Source organism: Salvelinus sp. IW2-2015, linkage group LG30, assembly GCF_002910315.2.
Source record: "Salvelinus sp. IW2-2015 linkage group LG30, ASM291031v2, whole genome shotgun sequence".
Classification (NCBI taxonomy): Eukaryota; Metazoa; Chordata; class Actinopteri; order Salmoniformes; family Salmonidae; genus Salvelinus; species Salvelinus sp. IW2-2015.
Window position 1 is genome coordinate 9,592,600 of NC_036869.1, and position 23,227 is coordinate 9,615,826.

At 41.9% G+C, this 23,227-nt stretch overlaps 1 protein-coding gene across 15 annotated transcripts in view; it reads left to right on the forward strand.

The window, feature by feature from the left end:
- LOC111955014 (thyroid hormone receptor beta) overlaps positions 1 to 23,227 on the forward strand; it is a 104,021-nt gene that overhangs the window by 11,301 nt on the left and 69,493 nt on the right. Inside the window, exon 1 of one of the 15 annotated variants that reach the window (XM_070436067.1) lies at positions 21,028 to 21,151. The exons of the other annotated variants lie outside the window; for them this stretch is intronic. The gene's annotated coding sequence lies outside the window, so the exon portion shown is untranslated. Of the gene's footprint in view, positions 1 to 21,027; positions 21,152 to 23,227 lie in introns of those variants that run through there. 15 annotated transcript variants of the gene reach the window in all.

Consider the following 23,227-nt stretch of genomic DNA (forward strand, 5'->3'; position numbering starts at 1 on the left):
CAAAATGCGCAGCTTGGCAGCGAAGTGGCAGCTTGGCCTCTTGACTACCGACAGCAGCACCAAGGCTACGTCCCAAATGGCAGCCTATTCCCAAATGGGCCCATAGTACACTACTTTTGACATAGCCCTATGTAGAGAGTAGGGTGCTATTTGGGACACAACACAAGCATCTGCAATGGTTTAGCACAACCTCAGATAGTCAACCCAGCATGTTCTCAGGAGCATCTTAATGATTCTTACATTTTATCAAGATCACAGAAAAATGCGAAAGAGAGAGCTTTGCCCAAACACAAACACGTCTTCTTCTTTCTGCAAGCCTGGTACATGTTTGAACATAATAATTACTGCATTTCTGGTTTGTTTTCTTTACAACGTACTGTACCAACCGATGTGATGTGGTCTGGGATGTGTACAGATGTAGGATTCTTAATTTAATCACCCTGTTGCAGGAGAACTTTCCTGCAATGCATCTGGATTTCAACTTTCAGACTTGATTTTCCCTTATGAAAATGTAAATTAATTATAATCCACATAATAATTCACATTTCCTGTTGTAGCAAACTGGCTCAAATGAAGATCCTACATCTGTATAGTGGTGAGGCCTTGTTGATTGAACTGGTAAGACCTGATTTGCCCTTCTCATTTCTGTTCCTGAAGTTGTCTGTAGTGACATATTTTACCATGGTACTTGTACAGTACCAGTCAAAAGTTTGGATACACCTACTCATTCCAGGATTTCTCTTTATTTTTACTATTTTCTGCATTGTAGAATAATAGTGAAGACATCACATATATGAAATAACACGTATGGAATCATGTAGTAACCAAAAAGATTATTCAAAGTAGCCACCCTTTGCTTTGATGACAGTTTTGCACACTCTTGGCATTGTCTCAACCAGCTTCGTGAGGTAGTATCCTGAAATGCATTTAAATTAACAGGTGTGCCTTGTTAAGTTAATTTGTGGAATTTCTTTCCTTAATGCGTTTGAGCCAATCAGTTGTGTTGTGACACGGTAGGGGTGGTATACAGAAGATAGCCCTATTTGGTAAAAGTCCAAGTCCATATTATGACAACAGCACCTCAAATAAGCAAAGAGAAACAACAGTCCATCATTACTTTAAGACATGAAGGTCAGTCAATGTGGAAAATTTCAAGAACTTTGAAAGTTTCTTCAAGAGCAGTCGCAAAAACCATCAAGCGCTATGATGAAACTGGCTCTCATGAGGACCACCACAGGAAAAGAAGACCCAGAGTTACCTCTGCCTCTTACCTCTGGATAAGTTCATTGGAGTTGACTGCACCTCAGGTTTCAGCCCAAATTAATGCTTCACAGAGTTCAAATAACAGACACATCTCAACATCAACTGTTCAGAGGAGACTACGTGAATCAGGCCTTCATGGCCGAATTACTGCAAAGAAACCACTACTAAAGAACACCAATAAGAAGAGACTTTCTTGGGCCAAGAAACACGAGCAATGGACATTAGACTGGTGGAAATCTGTCCTTTTGATCTGATTTGAGTCCAAATTTGAGATTTTTGGTTCTAACCGCCGTGTCTTTGAGACAGAGCAGTTGAACAGATGATCTCCGCATGTGTGGCACCCACTGTGGAGGTGTGATGGTGTGGGGGTGCTTTGCTGGTGACACTGTCTGTGATTTATTTAGAATTCAAGGAACACATAACCAGCATGGCTACCACAGCATTCTGCAGCGATATGCCATCCCATCTGATTTGCAGTTAGTGGGACTATAATTTATTTTTCAACAGGACAATGACTCAAAACACACCTCCAGGCTGTGTAAGGGCTATTTGACCTAGAAGGAAAGTGATGGAGTGCTGCATCAGATGACCTGGCCTCCACAATCACCCGACCTCAACCCAATTGAGATGGGATGAGTTGGACCGCAGAGTGAAGGAAAAGCAGTCAAGTGCTCAACATATGTTGGAACTCCTTCAAGACTGTTGGAAAAGCATTGCTTATGAAGCTGGTTGAGAGAATGCCAAGAGTGTGCAAAGATGTCATCAAGGCAAAGGGTGGCTACTTTGAAGAATATTAAATATATGTGAATAAACACTTTTTTTGGTTTCTACGTGATTCCATATGTGTTATTTCATAGTTGTGATATCTTCGCTATTATTCTACAATGTAGAAAATAGTCAAATTTAAAGAAAAACCCTTGCCAGAATGGCCCACAGGACAGGAGCCTCCCACTGTGCACAGACATCAATTCAACGTCTATTCCATGTTGATTCAATGTAATTTTAACTAGTGTGTGCTCCTGTTTCTGTAACGTGAGGCAGCTTGTACACGTTTCATCAGGCCAGAAAATCTTGTTTCTCATGGTGTGAGTCTTTTAGGTGCCTTTTGGCAAACTCCAAGTGGGCTGTCATGTGCCTTTTTAGTGAGGAGTGGCTTCCGTCTGGCCACTCTACCATAAAGGACTGATTGGTGGAGCGCTGCAGAGATGTTTGTCCTTCTGGAAGGTTCTTCCATCTCCACAGAGGAACTCTGGAGCTAAGCGTCACGTCTGGAGAAAAACATGGCACCATCCCTACGGTGAAGCATGGTGGTGGCAGCATCATGCTGTGGGGATGTTTTTCAGCGGCAGGGACTGGGAGACTAGTTAGGATCGAGGGAAAGATGAACGGAGTGAAGTATAGAGAGATCCTTGATGAACCTGCTTCAGAGCACTCAGGACCTCAGACTGGGGTGAAGGTTTCATTTTCCAACAGAACAACGACCCTAAGCAGACAGCCAAGACAATGCAGGAGTGGCTTCGGGACAAGTCTCTGAATGTACTTGAGTCACCCAGCCAGAGCCCGCACTTGAACCCGATCAAACATCTCTGGAGAGACCTGAAAATAGCTGTGCAGCGACGCTCCCCATCCAACCTGACAGAGCTTGAGAGGATCTTCCGAGAAGAATGGGAGAAACTCCCCAAATGCAGGTGTGCCAAGCTTGCAGCGTCATACCCAAGAAGACTCAAGGCTGTAATCTTTGCCAAACATGCTTTAACAAAGTACTGAGTAAAGGGTCTGAATCCTTACGTAAATGTGATATTTCAGTTTTTTTATTTTAAATTTGCAAAAATTTCTAAAAACCTGTTTTTGCTTTGTCAATGTGGGGTATTGTGTGATGATTGATGAGGGGAAAAACTATTTCATGAATTTTAGAATGAGGCTTAACGTAACAATGTGGAAAACGGCAAGTCGGAATACTTTCCCAATGCACTGTATACGGATGCTTTATAAAGCCAGACACATTTGTGGACCCAATTAAGTTGGTTTCCTTTCTCCTCACTTTTCTTAGACAATTAAGGCAAGGGCTGTTTTCTCATCTCTTAACTCTGATTTTGCCTCCGCCGCATTGTTCTGAACACCAATATTATGGGTAACTTTGCTATTATGCACATAGCAACATGGTCTAGAAAAATGCACCAATTCAACAGCACAGTGATGTGTTTCAGAACCGCGGACAGCGACCATTATCCAACGTGGGAGAAAGCGCAATTTTTTTATTTTTTTTGTGTGTTGCACCATTGTTCTTACATAATATAACCATAAACAATTTCAGTAGCACATACCTTAGACTGCAGGACTGTGCCATCCCCACTGCCTCCACAATAGATCAGTCCACTCCGACAGCCTCGAATCAGATAGGTGTCTTGTACATCAAGGTTATTTATTTATTTATTTTTTGCTACTGCTTGACTAAAGAAATCTGTCGACCAACAGCCTATCGACCAAACAATTGGTAAGTAGAAGCCTAAGTGTTGTTGTCCATTAGTTTACTCCAATTAGTGAGGTGTGGTGGGGTAAAATAAAAAAAGGCAGGGATTGATAGATGGGTAACAATAACTAAGCAGACATTGAATATCTCTTAAGCATAGTCAAGTTAATCATTATGCTGCAGATTATATTTAAACCACCCAGACACAAGATACAGTCACCCTTCTGAAATGAGCTCCAAGACAGGAACGAAACTGCTCAGGGATGTTACCATGAGGCCATTGTTTTTTTTTAAACGGCTACAGAGTTCAATGTCTGTGATGGTAGAAAACTGAGGATGGATCAACAACATTATAGTGACTCCACAATAATGACCTAAATGACAGAGTGAAAAGAAGATACAAATATACAGAATAAAAATATTCCAAACATCTTGTGTGCAACAAGGCAGTAAAGTAATACTACAAAAAAAATCACAGCAAAGGAATACACTTTTTGGCCATAAATGCAAAGTCTTATGTTTGGTTCAAATCCAACAAATCACGGAGTAACTGCCTCCTTATTTTCAAGCATGGTGGCTGCGTCATGGTCGGGGTATGCTTAACATCTGCGAAAACTGGGGAGTTTTTCAGGATAAAAATAAACGGCATAGAGCTAAGAACAGGCAAAATCTTAGAGGAAATCTGCTTCAGTCTGCTTTACTCCAGAGACTGGGAGAGGAATTCACCTTTCAGCAGGGAAATAACCTACAACACAAGGCCAAATCTATGATGGAGTTGCTTACCAGGAAGACGGTGAATGTTCCTGAGTGGCCAAGTTACCGTTTTCACTTAAATCTGCTTGAAAATCTATGACGACTTAAAATTCTTCAAGTATCTTGACAGAGCTTGAAGAATTATTTAAAACAATAAAGGCTCAAATATTACACAATCCAGGTGTGCAAAGCTCTTATAGACTTACCCAAGAAGACTCATAGGTGTAATCGATGCCGAAGGGGTTTCTAACATGTATTGATTTAGGGAGCTAAATACTTATGCAACGACTATATTTTCGTTTTTAGTTGTTTACTTTGACATTACTGTATTTTGTGTAGATTGTTGACAAAAAAATAAATGAAATATATATTTTAATCCGACTTTGTAACACAATAAAATGGTAAGAAATCCCAAGGGTCTGAATACTTTTGCAAGGCAGTGTACATTACCATCCCTATGTAATCGGAGATTAAATTGCTACATGCGCATTCGTGCTGATTTGCCATCTTAGAGGAACGGAAACTAGGAAAGAGTCGGTGGTTGTAATTGATTAACGTTTGATTAAAAAGTATGGATTTCAGAGACAGGCATGCAACAGAAGAGGACAAACATAGGTAGGGGTGCACGGTAAAGTTTTTTAAATTTTAATTAAGATTTTTTAAAGAATCGACTACATAGCTAGTCGAAGGTTCATTTAAAAAAAACTCTAGTCTGCGTTTAACTTCATGGAGGAGTTGAGGCTCTTGGCTAAGGGAATAGGGTGCCATTTGAGAAGCAGCCATGACCTCCATAATACAGTACAACATGCAACTCTGAGCCAAATTCCATCTGCTCATTTGCTGGATGAACTGTGGTGTGCTGTAAGCTGATTGGCTGGCCGGGGTTCTACTCGCAGCTGTCAGAAGCAACTGTTTAGCAACCACACAGTATAGAGACAGTAAAGCTCCTTGCAACGACAGTGGTCAATGCTGGCTGGAAGAGCTCTCTTTCTGCAATGCTTGGCTGCCAATCCTGCACATTGCAGACCTGGGTTCGAATAATATTTGAACTAATTTCAAATGCTTAACACTCGGAGCTCCAGAATTCCATAACTGCTAGAATGACCATGACGGTCATTCTGACCATTTTAATATTTCAATTGTGTAAATTTCAATGGTCTATTCCAATTGCTAAATTAATGCATTTATTATGTTAAAATAAGTCATAAGAAACCTCACGACACCAAACGATGTTGAAACTAATTTCACACATATAATAATAGATGTGGCCATAAGATACAATTGATAATATTGTCAATTTAAAAATTGAGAATGAAAAGAATGATGGCCAGTGCAGCATCCATTGACAAGAAGGGAACGGAGCTTAGCACACAGTCCATGTAGGCCAGATGTTTTGAATGAGGAGATTCTACAGTTTCTAATGAACCTAATTTTGCCAAACAACTGTCAAAATTGCACGGATGGGCTCTGTTTCAAAATATAACTAGAATAACCACGGCTCACGCGTTCCTCATGAGTACTGGCGACAATCAGCAATAGTCATTTGGGGAAAATACAACACCTTTCTATTTTATTCTGTTATGTTCCATAATATCCTTACTGTAAAATACACACTGAGTGTACAAAACATTAAGAACACCTGCTCTTTCCATATCTGAATCCAGGTGTGATCCCTTATTGATGTCACTTGTTAAATCTACTTCAATCAGCGTAGATGAAGGGGAGGAGACAGATTAAAGAAGGATTTTTAAGACTTGAGACAATTGAGATGTGGATGTTGTATTTGTGCCATACAGAGGGTGAATGGGCAAGACAAAATATGTAAGTGCTTTTAAACGGGGTATGGTAGTAGGTGCCAGGCGCACCGTTTTGTGTCATGACCTGCAACGTTGCTGAGTTTCGTGCTCAACAGTTTCCTGTGTGTTTTAAGAAGGGTCCACCATCCAAAGGACATCCAGCCAACTTGACACAACTGTGGGACAGATTGGGCCAGCATCCCTGTGGAATGCTTCCGACACCTTGTAGACTCTATGCCCTGACAAATTGAGGCTGTTCTTAGGGGGGATGGTGCTAAACATAGCATCTCCAGGACTCCATGAATACAAACCACTGATGAGCATCTTTGGAACATCTACCTTTTATAAAAAGTCTAATAAATCAATTGAATATACACCATCACAATAAATCCATGATTTATTTTATTCAGGTCTAAAGAAACATGATATGAAGAAAATGTATTTCAGAAGAAGAGAATATGAGTTGGTTTACTGTATGTTATCTGGCTATGTGCCATAGACTAGGCTTGTTCAGTTAGCAGACAAGATATGTTTATAAGTCCCTGTGGCATTATTTTATATTATATGATTTTATAGTAAGAAGAATATAATTGAACTTAGCTGAATGAAATAGAAAGGACATTTATCCCATTACGGAGCGAGTATGCATATGAAGTGGCTATGTTGAGTGTAAAATGGTCATTTGAAACAGGTCCTATAAGATTTAGAGTTATTTCGCTACTTTAGTTGTGAATGATACAAACCTTAGAATGCCTTAAAATCAAAAGATATATGGGCTGCATGATGCGACTAGAGACTATTGATGACTTGAGAAAGTCGCTAAAAAACCTTGCGCTTTGTTCCTCAGGCTGCACACGCTGTTCTCTCTTCAAGTGATCATATTTTCACCCATCAGACTATTCTCAATTTAATCTAGTCTAATATGTAAAATTGATTTGATTTAGAATGGTCTATTATTACATGTGGAGGAACAGGAGCAGAGGAAAAAGACATGTCATCCTTATCACTGGAATAGCGAATGGAGGCCGCTTTCCTCCTTTGTTTTTCACTCATGCTGGTAGGCTTCTCCGGTTAGTTCCCCCACCTCTGTTTGAGGAGTTTGCAGCCTCTTGCTGTGCGACAGATGTTATTCCACCCAACTCTGTATGCCATGGACTCTCTAACCCTGTTCCAGCAGCGACCCAGTGCTTCATTTGGAAGTGAAATCTGTTCGGGAACATCGATAGTAACATATTTTCACAACAAAGCATAGGGAATTTTTATATGTATATAATTACTATTACTAGGCTATTCATAATCAAATAAAAATTCACTGTAATTGTAGGCTAACTCTGTATGCCGCCCTGTACAATCATTCACTGAACCAACATCAATGCCTAGGGCTTTATGTTCTCTCCCAGACTCATGAATAGAAAGTTTGGAGGCCGCTTTCCCGCCTGTTTGTTTCTCAATCATGCTGGGTAGGCTACTCCAGTTAGTTCACTCCACCCATCAACCACTGTTTGAGGTGTGGTTCAGGTAACCAGTCTATTCAGTATGCATAATAATACAGTCCACACTCAAAGGCCATTACTAGAATTTCTTAAATTTTTGAGTGTAGTTTAGACCAATCATGACTTCCCAAATGAAGCACTGGGTAGCTGCAGGAAAAGGGTTAGAGAGTCCATGGCATACAGAGTTTGGGCGAAATAAAATCTGTCGCACAGCAAGAGGCTGTCGCACAGCAAGAGATGAGTTTTAAAAGCATGATACTGTTTTGTGCTTTTTGATTGCATTTGCATTGACATCAGAGTGGTTAGAGGACAATAGAGCCCTGAGTACCAGGCCATTAGGACCTGGTGGAGGGACAATAGAGCCCTGAGTACCAGGCTATTAGGACCTGATGATTGTTAGTGAGTTGGGTACTACCAATGCATGTCCTGAGTGTATAAGAGGAGATTACTGTGACTCAACGGTTACGTGGAATTTGACTGCGGTCATGACTCGTGACTGCCGGTGTGGCGATTAATATGGTCACCGCAACAGCCCTAGGTGTTCCTTATGTTTGGTATACCCAGTGTACGTGTTGACTTTGGTAGAGCAGGGGAATATACGCGTGAGATGTCAGTCATATAGCCTCGTCTACTAAGCACTAATACATTTAACTCAAAACATGCTATTCTGTTCTTTTGAAATACATTGTCTTAATATCATGTTTTTTTATGAACATCCAAAATTAAATATTAATGGTTTCTTTGTGATTTTGTATATTAAAGGGATTTATTAGACTGGCAGCTATTGGTAATTGTTGAGGCCCGGGGATTCTACTGTTGAATATGCATACYGTCATTTTGACTGTCATGGCGCTTTGAGGTAGAAATGCTCAGAAAGTTTTTGTCTTTTATGATATTTACACTACATGACCAAAAGTATGTGGACACCTGCATCTCATTCCAAAATCATGTTCATTAATATTGAGTTTGTCCCCCCTTTGCTGCTATAACAGCCCCCACTCTTCTGGGAACGCTTTCCACTAGATGTTGGAGCATTGCTGTGGTGACTTGCTTCTATTCAGCCAGAAGAGCAATAGTGAGGTCGGGGATTGATGTTGAGCGATTAGGCCTGGCTCGCAGTCAGTGTTCCAATTCATCCCAAAGGTGTTAGATGAAGTTGAGGTCAGGGCGCTGTGCATGCCAGTCAAGTACTTCCACACCGATCTCGACAAAAGTGTTGCCACAAAGTTGGAAGCACAGATTCGTCTAGAATGTCATTGTATGCTGTAGCATTAAGATTTTCTTCACTGGAGCTAAGGGGCCTAGCCCGAACCATGAAAAATGGCCCCAGACCATTATTCCTCCTCCATCAAACTTTACAGTTGGCTCTATGCATTTGGGCAGGTAGCGTTCTCCTGGCAATCACCAAACCCAGATTTGTCCGTCGGACTGCCAGATGGTGAAGCGTGATTCATCACTCCATCGAACGTTCAGAATCCAATGGCAGAGAGCCTGTCAGCAACGGGTGTGGCTGAAATATCCGAATCCACTAATTTGAAGTGGTGTCCACATACTTTTGTATATATAGTGTATTTCAAAGTACTGCTAGAGTATAAAATACACATATTTAGGAAAAGTCAGGGACAGGAGGGTTAAAGGTTTTTATTCAATTTATTAAATTATTGAAATGACAAAAATGTAAAACTGTCCGCTATCACTCAAAGCAAACGCTCAAAGTATTTCAAATATCTCAAATAGGAATTGAACCCAGGTCTGCATGTTGCACATACTGTACTCTAAGATGAACACATTAGAATGTCCTGTGGGAGATATATTTCAAGAGGAGTTTTGGAGTGAGAATTAAATGTCAACCCCTCCCGCTGTCCGAATCCTCCCACTCATGACCCATGGCAGCCGCAGAGTTGGCTTCCTTTTCCCCATTATAGGAAGTGAGACGTTTATGGCCAAAATCTCAACCACAGCTTGTTGTAACACTGAGAGTGTGTGATATGTTTTGGCGGCAGGTAGCCCAGTGGTTAAGAACGTTGTGCCAGTAACTGAAAGGTCTCTGGTTCAAATCCCCAAGCTGACTAGGTGAAAAATCTATCGATGTGCCCTTGAACAAGGCACTTAAGCTGCAATCCCGTTAACAGGATGATATGACAACAGCCAGTGAAAGTGCAGGACGCCAAATTCAAACAACAGAAATATCATAAATAAAATTCCTCAAATATACATGTATCTTATACCATTTTAAAGGTAATCTTGTTGTTAATCCCACCAAAGTGTCCGATTTCAAATAGGCTTTATAGCGAAAGCACCACAAACGATTGTTAGGTCACTGCAAAATCACAGAAAAACACAGCCATTTTCCCAGCCAAAGACAGGAGTCACAAAAAGCAGAAATAGAGATAAAATGAATCACTAACCTTTGATGATCTTCATCAGATGACACTCATATGACTTCATGTTACACAATACATATATGTTTTGTTCAATAAAGTTCATATTTATATCCAAAAACCTCAGTTTACATTGGCGCCATGTTCAGAAATGCCTCCAAAATATCCGGAGAAATTGCAGAGAGCCACGTCAAATAACATAAATACTCATCATAAACTTTGATGAAAGATACATGTTTTACATAGAATTAAAGATACACTTGTTRTTAATGCAACCGCTGTGTCAGARTTCAAAAAGCTTTACGGCAAAAGCACAATATTCAATAATCTGAGAACKGCGTTCAGCCACAAAAGGAAGCCATACAGTTACCCGCCAAATTGTGCAGTCAACAAAACTCATAAATAGRATTATAAYTCTTCACTTACCTTTGCTGTTCTTCGTCGGAATGCACTCCCAGGACTCCCACTTCCACAAGAAATGTTTGTTTTGTTCGGTAATGTCCATCATTTATGTCCAAATAGCTATTTTTGTTAGCGTGTTTGTTAAACAAATCCAAAGTCAGGAAGCGCGTTCACTAAAAGCAGACGAAATGTCAAAAAGTTCCGTAACAGTCAGTAGAAACATGTCAAACGATGTATTGAATCAATCTTTAGAATGTTTTTAACATAAATCTTGTTCCAACCAGAGAATACCATTGACTTCAGATGTGCGATGGAACAGAGCTCCCTCTCATGTGAATTCGCATGGTCAGAGCATGGTCAGGTCATGGTAGACCTGACTAATTCCTGTCTCCTTCAGCCCCACTTCACAGTAGAGGCATCAGACAAGGTTCTACAGACTGTTGGCATCTAGTGGAAGCCGTAGGAAGTGCAAACAGATCCATATCCCACTGTGTATTCAATAGTGGCTGGGTTGAAAATCGACCAACCTCAGATTTCCCACTTCCTGTTTGGATTTCTTCTCAGGTTTTTGCCTGCCATATGAGTTCTGTTATACTCACAGACATCATTCAAACAGTTTAAGAAACGTCAGAGTGTTTTCTATCCAATACTAATAATATTATGCATATATTAGCAACTGGGACTGAGGAGCAGGCAGTTTACTATGGGCACCTCTGGGCACCTTTCATCCAAGCTACTCAATACTGCCCCTGCAGCTATAAGAAGTTAACCCTATTTGCTCTTGTAAGTCTCTGGATAAGAGGGTCTGCTAAATGACTAACATGTATGTACTGCATGGGCGGTCTCAGACATACAACAGAGTCCGAGTGAGTGAGTAAGTAATTGTGTGTGTGTTCAGCTCTAGCTGGTTGTTTGACATTCACTGATTGCTTTCATGATAATCAACAGTGATACTACTTCCACCCCCACACACTCCTGTCCTGTACACTGGGCCAACTTCCTGGTGAAGAGAGAGATGGTGCCGTTCTGTTGTCTCTATATCTCTCCCTCTCTGGCTCACCCTCCCTCCTTTATAAATGCTCAGTGCTGTTTCCATAAACACTGCATCGTAGTGGCAGCAAACAACACATTGTGGATACTGATAGTGTGAGTGGCGGTGAGAGTGGAAAAAGAGAGGAAGAGAACGTGATAGAGGGTGATATATGGATAAAGAGTAGCAAAAGAAAGTACTTCATCGTGAGAGAGCTACTTGTAATTGGCCCCTGCTCAACCCCCCCCCCCCACAGCCAGAAGCCCTTATCCCAAAGTACCTAGCCACTCCTTCACCACAATGACTTCAGAGGACGTCACAGCCAGGCCAATACTACCGATACAGACACTTATGATACTTCATATGAATGGGCCGCTAGTCTAGTACTGATTAACTTGGTTTGCATCCCAAATGGTAGCCTATTCCTGAGTAGGGAATAGGGTGCCATTTGGGACTCAAGATTTATAATATTTATACACTGGAAATATAAGCTTCTAGAAGATATTGTTTCCTTTATGGATAATTCCCTCAAAGATAGGGAGTTTGGCCAGCAGTGTGCCCTAAAAAATACCTAAGGGTACATGAAGCCTCTGGTATAAGGATATTATAATCTAGGCTAAATCATTTGGGATTGATAGTCCTTATTTACATATTTCACATTTCATATTTCTCAGCAGATAACAAATGAAAGAAAACAGTCAAGCGGAGATAGTTTGGAACAGATTCATTTGTTTTGGAACAAACTAATTGACCTCAGTTGGGCCTTTCGGAGCAGTTGGCAAAGTGTTAGCATGCAGCGTTCTATGAAAGACTACGAGGCCTGTACCCTGGCAGAAAGATTCAGGCCTGTTACGCCATTGTGTCTTGGTGTCAGTTTTCCCATCTACTAATACACAAATTCCTTCACTATTGATGGTTATTGAGCATATATAGTGCACTACTTTTGACCAGAGCCCCATGCCCTATAGAGTATGGCTATACAGTACAAATAGATTAGCATAATATCGTTCGAACTGCAGCAGCCCCCCCCCAAAACGTTTTATTCTTGAGTTGGAGCTTGTTGAGCAGAGGCTGGCTGTAGGCTATACACTGAGAATACAAAACATAAAGAACACCTGCTCTTGCCATGACATCAACTGATCAGGTGAATCCAGGTAAAAGCTTATTATTGATGTCACTTGTTAAATCCCCTTCAATCAGTGTAGATGAAGGGGAGGAGACAGGTTAAAGAAGGATTGTCAAAGTGCCTTTGAACGGGGTATGGTAGTAGGTGCCAGGTGCATGGGTTTGTGTCAAGAACTGCAGCACTGCCGGGTTTTTCATTCAACAGTTTCCCGTGTATATCAAGTATGGTCCTCCACCCAAACGACATCCAGCCAACTTTGTGGGAAGCATTGGAGTCAACATGGGCCAGCATCCCTGTGGAATGCTTTCGACACCTTGGAGAGACCATGCCCTGACGAGTTGAGGCTGTTCTGAGGGGAAAAGGGGATGCAACTCAATATTATGACGGTGTTCCTAATGTTTGGTATACTCAGTGTATGTTTTGGTTCTACAAAGCTGTGTCCATCGATAACATTCAATGATCAGTGAATTGCTTTCATTCTTGCACCATGCGATCAATGATCAGTTATCAACATGTATTTTACTTCTCTATGCTGCCTGCAGCATGATCTATTTTCCATCGCACACATTTTTTTWAAATTGTGGTCGGAGCACATCTGCACAACACTATTTGGCAAGACAGTAGAAAGAGATCTAGATCCAGGCTAAGCAAACCGCTGTATACCTAACTGATTGCTGGAGTCTCTGTTTGTGTATGTGTCCTCAGAGAGAGGTTGTTAGACAGGCAGAAAGAAAGACAGAAAGATTAGGCCACATCAAGGTAATTTGATTTGAAGGACCACTCAAATGATGTGCCCTGAACTAACGGAAGAGACAGAGGAGAAGAAAACAACATGTTTTTGTTGAGGCTGAGGGCCTGAATTACTGGAGGGTAACTTTTGACGTCCTCCTGTCTGTTATCTATTATCCTAATGTGAACTGTCTGGATTCCATCAGCATTCCAAGTTGCACCCTATTCCATATATAGTGCACTACTTTTGACCAGGGCCCTAAGTGCACTTTGTAGGGAATAGGGTGCCATTTGGGATGCTGACCCCTTTTCTCAAATCTGGACCTCCCCTTCAAGCAGAGGATTGAGAAAAATATATTGGCCTGCAATATACAGTACCAGTCAAAAGTTTGGACACACCTACTCATTCAAGGGTTTTTCTTTATTTTGACTATTTTCTACATTGTAGAATAATTGTGAAGACATCACAACTATGAAATAACACATATGGAATCATGTAGTAACTAAAAAAGTGTTAAACAAATCAAAATATATTTTATATTTGAGATTCTTCAAAGTAGCCACCCGTTGCCTTGATGACAGCTTTTCACACTCTTGGCATTCTTTCAACCAGCTTCATGAGGTAGTCACCTGGAATGCATTTCAATGAACAGTTGTGCCTTGGAAAGAAACTCCAGAAATGAACTTTTAACTTCTTAATGCGTTTGAGCCAATCAGTTGTGTTGTGACAATGTAGGGGTGGTATACAGAAGATAGGAGTCTCATGGCTTGTGGGTAGAAGCTGTTTAGAAGCCTCTTGGACCTAGACTTGGAGCAACGGTACCGCTTGCCGTGCGGTAGCAGAGAGAACAGTCTATGACTAGGGTGGCTGGAGTCTTTGACAATGTTTAGGGCCTTCCTCTGACACCGCCTGGTATAGAGGTCCTGGATGGCAGGAAGCTTGGCCCCAGTGACGTACTTGGCGGTACGCACTACCCTCTATAGTGTCTTGCGGTCAGAGGCCGAGCTGTTGCCATACCAGGCAGTGATGCAACCCATTAGGATACTCTCGATGGTGCAGTTGTAGAACCTTTTGAGGATCTGAGGACCCATGACACATCTTTTCAGTCTCCTGAGGGGAAATAGGTTTTGTCGTGCCCTCTTCACGACTGTCTAGGTGTGTTTTTGTCCATGTTAGTTTGTTGGTGATGTGGACGCCAAGGAACTTGAAGCTCTCAACCTGCTCCACTACAGGTCCGTTGATGAGAATGGGGGCGTGCTCGGTCCTTTTTCTGTAGTCCACAATCATCTCCTTTGTCTTGATCACGCTGAGGGAGATGTTGTTGTCCTTGCACCACACGGTCAGGTCTCTGACCTCCTCCCTATAGGCACTTGTCGTTGTCGGTGATCAGGCCTATCACTGTTGTGTCATCGTCAAACTTACTTAATGATGGTGATGGAGTCGTACCTGGCCGTGCAGTCATGAGTGAACAGGGAGTACAGGACTGAACTGAGCATGCACCGCTGAGGGGCCCCCGTGTTGAGGATCAGTGTGGCGGATGTGTTGTTACCTACCCTTACCACCTGGGAGCAGCCCGTCAGGAAGTCCAGGATCCAGTTGCAGAGGCAGGTGTTTAGTCCCAGGGTCCTTAGCTTAGTGATGAGCTTTGAGGGCACTATGGTGTTGAACGCTGATCTGTAGTCAATGAATAGCATTCTCACATAGGTGTTCCTTTGGTCCAGGTGGGAAAGGGCAGTGTGGAGTGCAATAGAGATTGCATCATCTGTGGATCTGTTTGGGCGGTATGCAAATTTGAGTGGGTCTAGGGTTTCTGGGTTAACTGTGTTGATGTGAGCCATGACCAGCCTTTTAAAGCATTTCATGGTTATGCTATGGGTCGGTAGTCATTTAGGCAGGTTACCTTAGTGTTCTTGGGCACAGGGACTATGGTGGTCTGCTTGAAAAATGTTGGTATTACAGACTCCGACAGGGAGAGGTTGAAAATGTCAGTGAAGACACTTGCCAGTTGGTCAGCGCATGCCCAGATTACACGCCCTGGTAATTTGTCTGGCCCTGRGGCCTTGTGAATGTTGACCTGTTTAAAGGTCTTACTCACATCGGCGGTGGAGAGTGTGATAACACAGTCGTCTGGAACAGCTGATGCTCTCATGCATGTTTCAGTGTTACTTGCCTCGAAGCGAGCATAGAAGTTATTTAGCTCGTCTGGTAGTCACTGGGCAGCTCTCGGCTGTGCTTCCCTTTTTTTAGTTTGTAATAGTTTGCAAGCCCTGCCACATCTGACGAGCGTCGGAGCCGTTGTAGTACGCTTCGATCTTTGTCCTGTATCGATGCTATGCCTGTTTGATGGTTCGTCGGCGGGCATAGCAGGATTTCTTATAAGCTTCCGGGTTAGGGTCTCGCTCCTTGAAAGCGGCAGCTCTAGCCTTTAGCTCAGTGCGGATGTTGCCTGTAATCCATGGCTTCTGGTTGGTGTGTGTATGTATGTATAGTCACTGTGAGGATGACGTCATCGATGCACTTATTGATGAAGCCAGTGACATATGTGGTGTACTCCTCAATGCCATCTTAAGAATCCCGGAACATATTCCAGTCTGCGCTAGCAAAACAGTCCTGTAGTTTATCTGACCACTTTTTTTTTATTGACCCGAGTCACTGGTGCTTCCTGCTTTAATTTTTGCTTGTCAGGAGGATAGAATTATGGTCAGATTTGCCAAATGGAGAGTGAGGGAGAGCTTTGTATGTGTCTCTGTTTGTGGAGTACATACATGTGGTCTAGAGTTTTTTTCCCCCCGTCTGGTTGCATATTTAACATGCTAATTTCAAATTATGTAAAACTGATTTAAGTTTCCCTGCATTAAGGTCCCTGGCCATTAGGAGCGCCACCTTTGGATGAGCGTTTTCCTGTTTGCTTATGGCGGATTACAGCTCATTGAGTGTGGTCTTAGTGCCAGCATCGGTCTGTGGTGGTAAACAGCTACGAAAAATACAGATGAAAACTCTCTAGGTAGATAGTGTGGTCTACAGCTTATCATGAGATACTCTACCCCTGGCGGGCAAAACCTTGAGACTTTCTTAGATATCGGGCACCAGCTGTTGTTTACAAATATATATAGACCGCTACCCCTTGTCTTACCAGAGGCTGCTGTTCTATCCTGCCGATAGAGTGTATAACCCACCAGCTGTATGTTATTCATGTCGTTGTTCAGCCACGACTCAGTGAAACATAAGATATTACATTTTTTAATGTCCCGTTGGTAGGATATACGTGCTTGTAGTTCGTCCACTTTATTATCCAGCGATTGTACATTGGTCAATAGCACCGATGGCAAAGGCAGATTAGCCATTCGTCACTGGATCCTCACAAGGCACCCCGATCTCCTTCCGCGATACCTCAGTCTCTTTCTCCTGCGAATGACGGGGATGAGGGCCTGTTTGGAGTAAATCCCTCTTGTCCGACTCATTAAAGAAAAATTATTCGTCCAGTTCAAGGTGAGTAATCGCTGTTCTGATGTCCAGAAGCTCTTTCGGTCATAAGAAACGGTAGCAGCAACATTATGTACAAAATAAGTTACAAACAATGCGAAAAAACAAACAAAATAGCACAGTTGGTTAATAAATTGGCAGCCATCCTCTCTGGTGCCATTCTATAGAATGTATAAATTCCATATGTGTTATTTCATAGTTTTGATGTCTTCACAATTATTGTACAATGTATAAAATTAAGATAAACCCTTCAATGAGTAGGTGTGTCAAAACATTTGACTGGTACTGTATGCATGTGATAGTCTGCAATGTCCTCCAGTGTCCTGTCAAAATTCTGTAGTGGCTGACTGGTTTGGCATCCATGCACAGTGATTCCAGAGGAACAAAGCTGGAGCTGAGGCAGTCTGCTTGGCTGAACTGAGGTTTTTTCTAAAGGGAACCCTTGTGAACATTTAAAGAGGTCTGCGGTTTTCACAAAAATGGTTTGTCATATTTTGATTGCTGCTCTTGTCATGCCGTTTCGGGTTACTGTTGTTCTCCCTGCACAGTTTTCCCTCAGAATGGGAGTTCCCATTCTGTTGTAGTCTGTTCTGTTTTTTTCAGTTTCTAGTTAGGGTCAGTTCTGTGTCCTCTGGCTCTGGCCTCCTCTGTTGACTGTCTCATGGGTGTTTTATGATTTAAGGGCGGTAAAAAATGGAGAGATTAAAAGTTATTTAGTTTCAGGCAGAGACTTGAAAATGAGCGAGAAAGAATGAGGGATGGAAAATGAGAGAGGGAGGAGAAGGGAAGAGAGCTGGGTTGTAGCCATGTTGAAAGAAAAGTCAATGCAGGCCCATTCTTATACCTCTCCTAGCAAAGACGTCCATATTTCAACTGACACGTATTCCATCCAACCTCACAGAGCTTTGTTCCCCTGCCTCACTCTCTCTCTCGCTCTCTGTCTCTCATCTCTCTTTCTCCCCCTGTCCTTCTCTCTCTCTCTTTCTCCCCCCTCTCCTTCTCTCTTTCCCTCCATTTCTCTTTCTCCCTCTCTAGGTGTCTGTTTTTGATGATCAGAAGGGGACCTCTCTCTTTTCACAGAATGAGTGTCTGGCCATGACACTCTCCCTTTTAGTCTGGCACTCTGTCTCATTGTGCTGAGTAGCTGTCTGTCTGTGTCTGTTTGTCTGACTGTGCCACAGCTTGAAACACACCTTCCGCTACTGGGCTGTCCCCGACTAAAAACAAATCTTGGTTGACCAAGAGTCATTTGTTCTTAGACCAATCGATTGGTTGAATTTTTAAACATGTATTTTTCCATATATAGACACATCCTATGTGTTTTATTCAAATCAAATAAGCACACTGTTTGATTAAATAATTAAGACGCACAGAGGGAGTACGACCGCAATTGATTTGTTTGTGCAGGGGTCAGACTTGCTGCGCTTTGTTAAAAACAAATGACAACTAGAGTCTGTGTGACTAGCACCCATTGTCTCTCTCACCTCCCTGCTGCAGCGACCGCCACAGAACATCAACAGTGTTTATCACGATGTTCGCGTTGCTGAAGCAATAACATAATTACAGCCATTTCTGACTGAAAAGCTCTGTTACCGAAATTCCTAATTTGTTTAGGAAAAACATTCCCTATTCCCTCAACACTTCCTCTCTTTACGGGACACATGCATGCATCACATCCACGTGATCAATAGGGTCTGACCTATAGTATAGCATAATCACATCAATAAATTGGTTATAACAAACTCTGAACACGTGACAGCAAAATGGATACAGAGGATGTGACAAAGTTTGAAACGGGAGAATGTTTACTGGTTGCTCAGGAGGTAAAGGGGAAGTCAGATGTGTGGAATACATTTGACTAGTTGTGTAAAATACTGGAGATAAATAATGTATGGAGTAAGCTCTGCGTGCATATTATGTGTGCCAAACAGCTGCGGTTAGATTACAAAATACATTTTCTGACCGTTTGGAACAATGTAAACAACACAAAATAAATTATAAGTTTACCAGAGAGTCAGCAAAGACTAAAAACAGTCGCATTTGTGAATGCAATTTCCGAAATGGAATGGTTTTTGTATGGTTTACGCTAATTATTCAAGGGTCGCTTTGTTATTTTATAAAAATGATTGATTGCATTTCAAATCATGAATGACTAGCATGACCAAATGAATGATTGATTGATACAGTAGCCTATATAAGTATTGAAATACAGGCCTCAGTAAGTTATGGTATTAAGACTAAACAGGATGCGCTCTTAGGCCTACAGCTCAATGGTGGTTATACAAAGTCTACTAATGATAATGGCATTACTTATTACTTAATGATATTCATCATAATTATGCTAATAATAACAACAAGGAGATCAAGAAAAAGGAGGGTTATTATTATTGTTATAGATATTATTTTTCTGACAATTTGGAAGTGTAAACAACACTAAATAAATGATAAATAATACCAGAGAGACTGTTCTAATGAAAAAGTGTGAAGCCTTTTTACAGCATAGCAAAGATTTAAAAACAGCTGAATTTGTGAAATTGTTTTCCGGCATGTTGTGGTTGCTTGAGGCTAGGTGCGGAATCAGTAGGCTATTAAACAAACACTCAAACAGGCAACAGAAGCAGGATCTTATTTCTCTACCAGTCAAAAGTTTGTACACACCTACTCATTCCAGGGTTTTTCTTTATTTTGATGACCTGGCCTCCACAACCCCTGACCCCAACCCAATTTGAGATGGTTTGGGGATGAGCTGGACTGCAGAGTGAAGGAAAAGCAGTCAACAAGTGCTCAGCATATGTGGGAACTCCTTCAAGACTGTTGGAAAATCATTCCTCATGAAGCTGGTTGAGAGAATGTTAAGAGTGTGTAAAGCTGTCATCAAGGCAAAGTGTGGCTACTTTGAAGAATATTAAATCTATTTTGATATGTTTAACACTTTTGGTGATTCCAAATGTGTTATTTCATAATTTTGATGTCTTCACTATTATTCTACAATGTAGAAAATAGTAAAAATAAAGAAAAACCCTTGAATGAGTATAGTAGGTGTGTCCAAACTTCTGACTGGTACTGTATGTGGATGATTTATAAAGCCGGACACGTTTAACAGTTAAGCTATTGATTATAGACCTAATTCAGTTGAGGTTTACTCTCTCCTCACTTTTCTTTCTTAAGGCAAGGGCCGTTTTCTCATCTTATAATTCCACTGCTGCCTCCGCCGCATTGTTCTCAACACCCATATGCTGGTTAACTTTCCTATTATACATATGTCTAGGAAAAGGGGCCAATTTAACAGCGCACGGATGTGTTTCAGAACTGCGGACAGCGACCACGAAAAAGCGCATTTGTTATAATATAATTTGTATTAGTGTTGCACCATTGTTCTTATGTAATATAACCATATACAATTTCAGTGTCTTAGAGTGATGGATGTTGCAATCCCAATGGCCTCAACAATGAATTAGTCCACACAGACAGGTGCGAATCAGACTGGTGTATAGGCTACACACCATGAAAAAACCCATTTTACTTTGATATTGCTCGACTAAAGAAATCTCGGTCGACCAACAGTCTATCGACCAGTTGACTAAATGGGGTCAGCCCTACTACAGTCTAACCCCTCTTATTCAACTGACAAAGGTCAAGCAGAAAGTTAAAACACCACTATAGTACATTAATAGCTGACTGGTGTGGCTCGCTGGCTCTTTACAAAAAGGTGTTTTAAAGTACATAAAGTTAGAGCCTGTGTAGGCTAAGTGGTGAACATACAGGTTTGAACATACTGAACTGGAATTTATATGGAAATTAAGGGTGTTTCTCTCAAATCCATACCACTTAAACTGGAACGGTTACTTTGTTTGCGTCCAAAATGGCACCCTATTCCTTACATAGTGCACTACTTTTGATCAGAGTCCTATGGTCCCTGTTCAAAAGTAGTGCACTATGTAGGCAATAGGTTGCCATGTTTTTCAACATCCTTAGAAATAAATCATTGAGTTTTGAGTATTTGACTATAATCCAAGTTGTGCAAGTTTTAAAAGAACTCTGTTCCCCTGGCTTAGCGCCATCCCGCTGGCTTAGCGCCATACTGTTATCTACTTAATAAGAGAGAGAGAGACTACATGTACAGTATTAGATAAGTCTTGTAGTTGCATTGTAACTAATATTATTTTTCTCTATCTTTTCATGTGAATGGACCCCTCCTTTCCTCTACTCTCCCTCTACTAACAGGTAAGTCCTTTCCCATAGAGTGAGCCATCTGAGTGTGTGGTTTTGACTGGGTTTAGTCTCTTAGCTGAAGTGTGTGTTTACATGCGTGTGTACGTGCATACATTTATGCGCTGTGTGTGTGTGTGTGTCCAGGCCTTACATGTATTGATGTGAATACAGGGCTCATCTGTGAAAGAGACCTCCCACTGGTCACACTGGTTGAATCAACGTTGTTACTGCATCATTTCAATGAAATGACATTGAACCAATGTGGAATAGATTCTGAATTGACATCTGTGCCCAGTGGGCGTGGTTTTAGCATGACTTCCTGTGGAAGTAAAGGTTCCAAAAAAAGAAGCATGCTCCTTGTACAATGCAGCGTGGACTGATGCTACCTCTGCAGTGAGGACTCAGTCAACTGAACAGCCGGGGAGGCTGTGGGCTGCTCTTCTGCACACCTGGGTTCAAATACTACTTGTTTTCTTTAATATTTAGAGCGTTACATTGAGCTTGCCTGGAGTACCAGATAGGCGGGGACCTGGGTGTGCACTTTTGGGATCTATTCTGTTGGTTCTGTTGTGCCAGGCAAGCTCAATCAAGCATGATTAAGTATCTGAAAGAAAACAAATCCTTGTTCAACCCAGGTCTGACCTGCTAAACTGTGTTTGTGCGCTTTATGGAGCATGGTCCGGCGAGGGACACACACACACACACACACACACACACACACACACACACACACACACACACACACACACACACACAGGGCTGGACAAACGGACTTCATTTTTACTTTTCAGACCTCAACATCTTTTAGGTGCACTCACTCATATACACACTACACAAATCACCCCCTTACTCAGCCAGGTCAAGCAGGGTGAGGAGGGTTGTACCAAAACAACCTATCATAGCTAGTCTTGGCTGAAGGGTGTGTGTGTGTGTGTGTGTGTGTGTGTGTGTGTGTGTGTGTGTGTGTGTGTGTGTGTGTGTGGTACCCATCAAAAAGCTGGTCTCTGGTTTTATTTTACCTTACTTGGATTTTAATGATGAGGGAGCACTGCGCCTTTTCCATGATGATCACATTGTTGGGTTGCACCTCGACTCACGCTGGTTGAGCGCTCTTCTTACCATTTCTATTATTCTCATAATATGCGGATGAGCTTAAAGGTAGTGGGCGACTACATATTGAGCACATGGGATTATGCATTTGCTCCAGAATGTCCTGCTTTCTTACAATTATTCCAGTTGACTGGGGGAAACTTCGGGAGTGATTTGAGAAACAGAAGTGTGATTCCTGTGAATCAGTGACAGGATAGCACATAGCTTTAGGTGGCAGACACTCAAACTTTAGGGACTGGGGGACAGGTACACACACACACTGTGCCGTGGAGGCTACAGAGCTCTTACATAAGAAGTCTGGGACTGTTGTATCCCATCTTCATATTCCCCAGTTCTTTTGTTCTCTTTCCTCTCTTCTTCTGTCTTCTCCTTCCCCCTCCTCCTCTCCCTTCTGCTCTTCCCCTCTCCTCTTATTCTCTCCTTCCTCTACTGTCTTCTCCTCTGCCAGGGACCAGCTAGCTCCTTTCACAGTTTATTCAACCGAGGGGTTTAGGTTTTATCTCCCATCACACATCACACATCTTAGTCCCCCCGCTACAACCCCGCTCCAACCTCACACCAGTAATATTGTAATCACATACCACTTTGCACTTGTTGACTGTGTTTGTTGGGGAGAGGATTAGTTCTCAGCTAAACTCTTTAGGAAAATAAATACGTATCAATAAATACGTCTCTCTAAATACTGTTCCTGCCTCATGGCCCCCGGCAGTCCCTGGAAGTGTTTGCCTTGCTTTGCCTTGCCGAACCAGTTTTGGCGTTTCTTTACAGACTCTCTGAGGGCTGTTGATACAGGGTTTAGATGGATTTCCTCAGGTTTTCTTTGGGCCATGGTGTTCTGTACTGTCGTCCTGCCAAATGAATGGGAGATTACATTGTCAGATCTATGATTACTTTTCCCCAATGTGGAACGCAGGGTGACCTTGCTTACACAATCAGTTCTGAGATGGATGCACTGTCTGCTATCTTCCTACGAAGGAA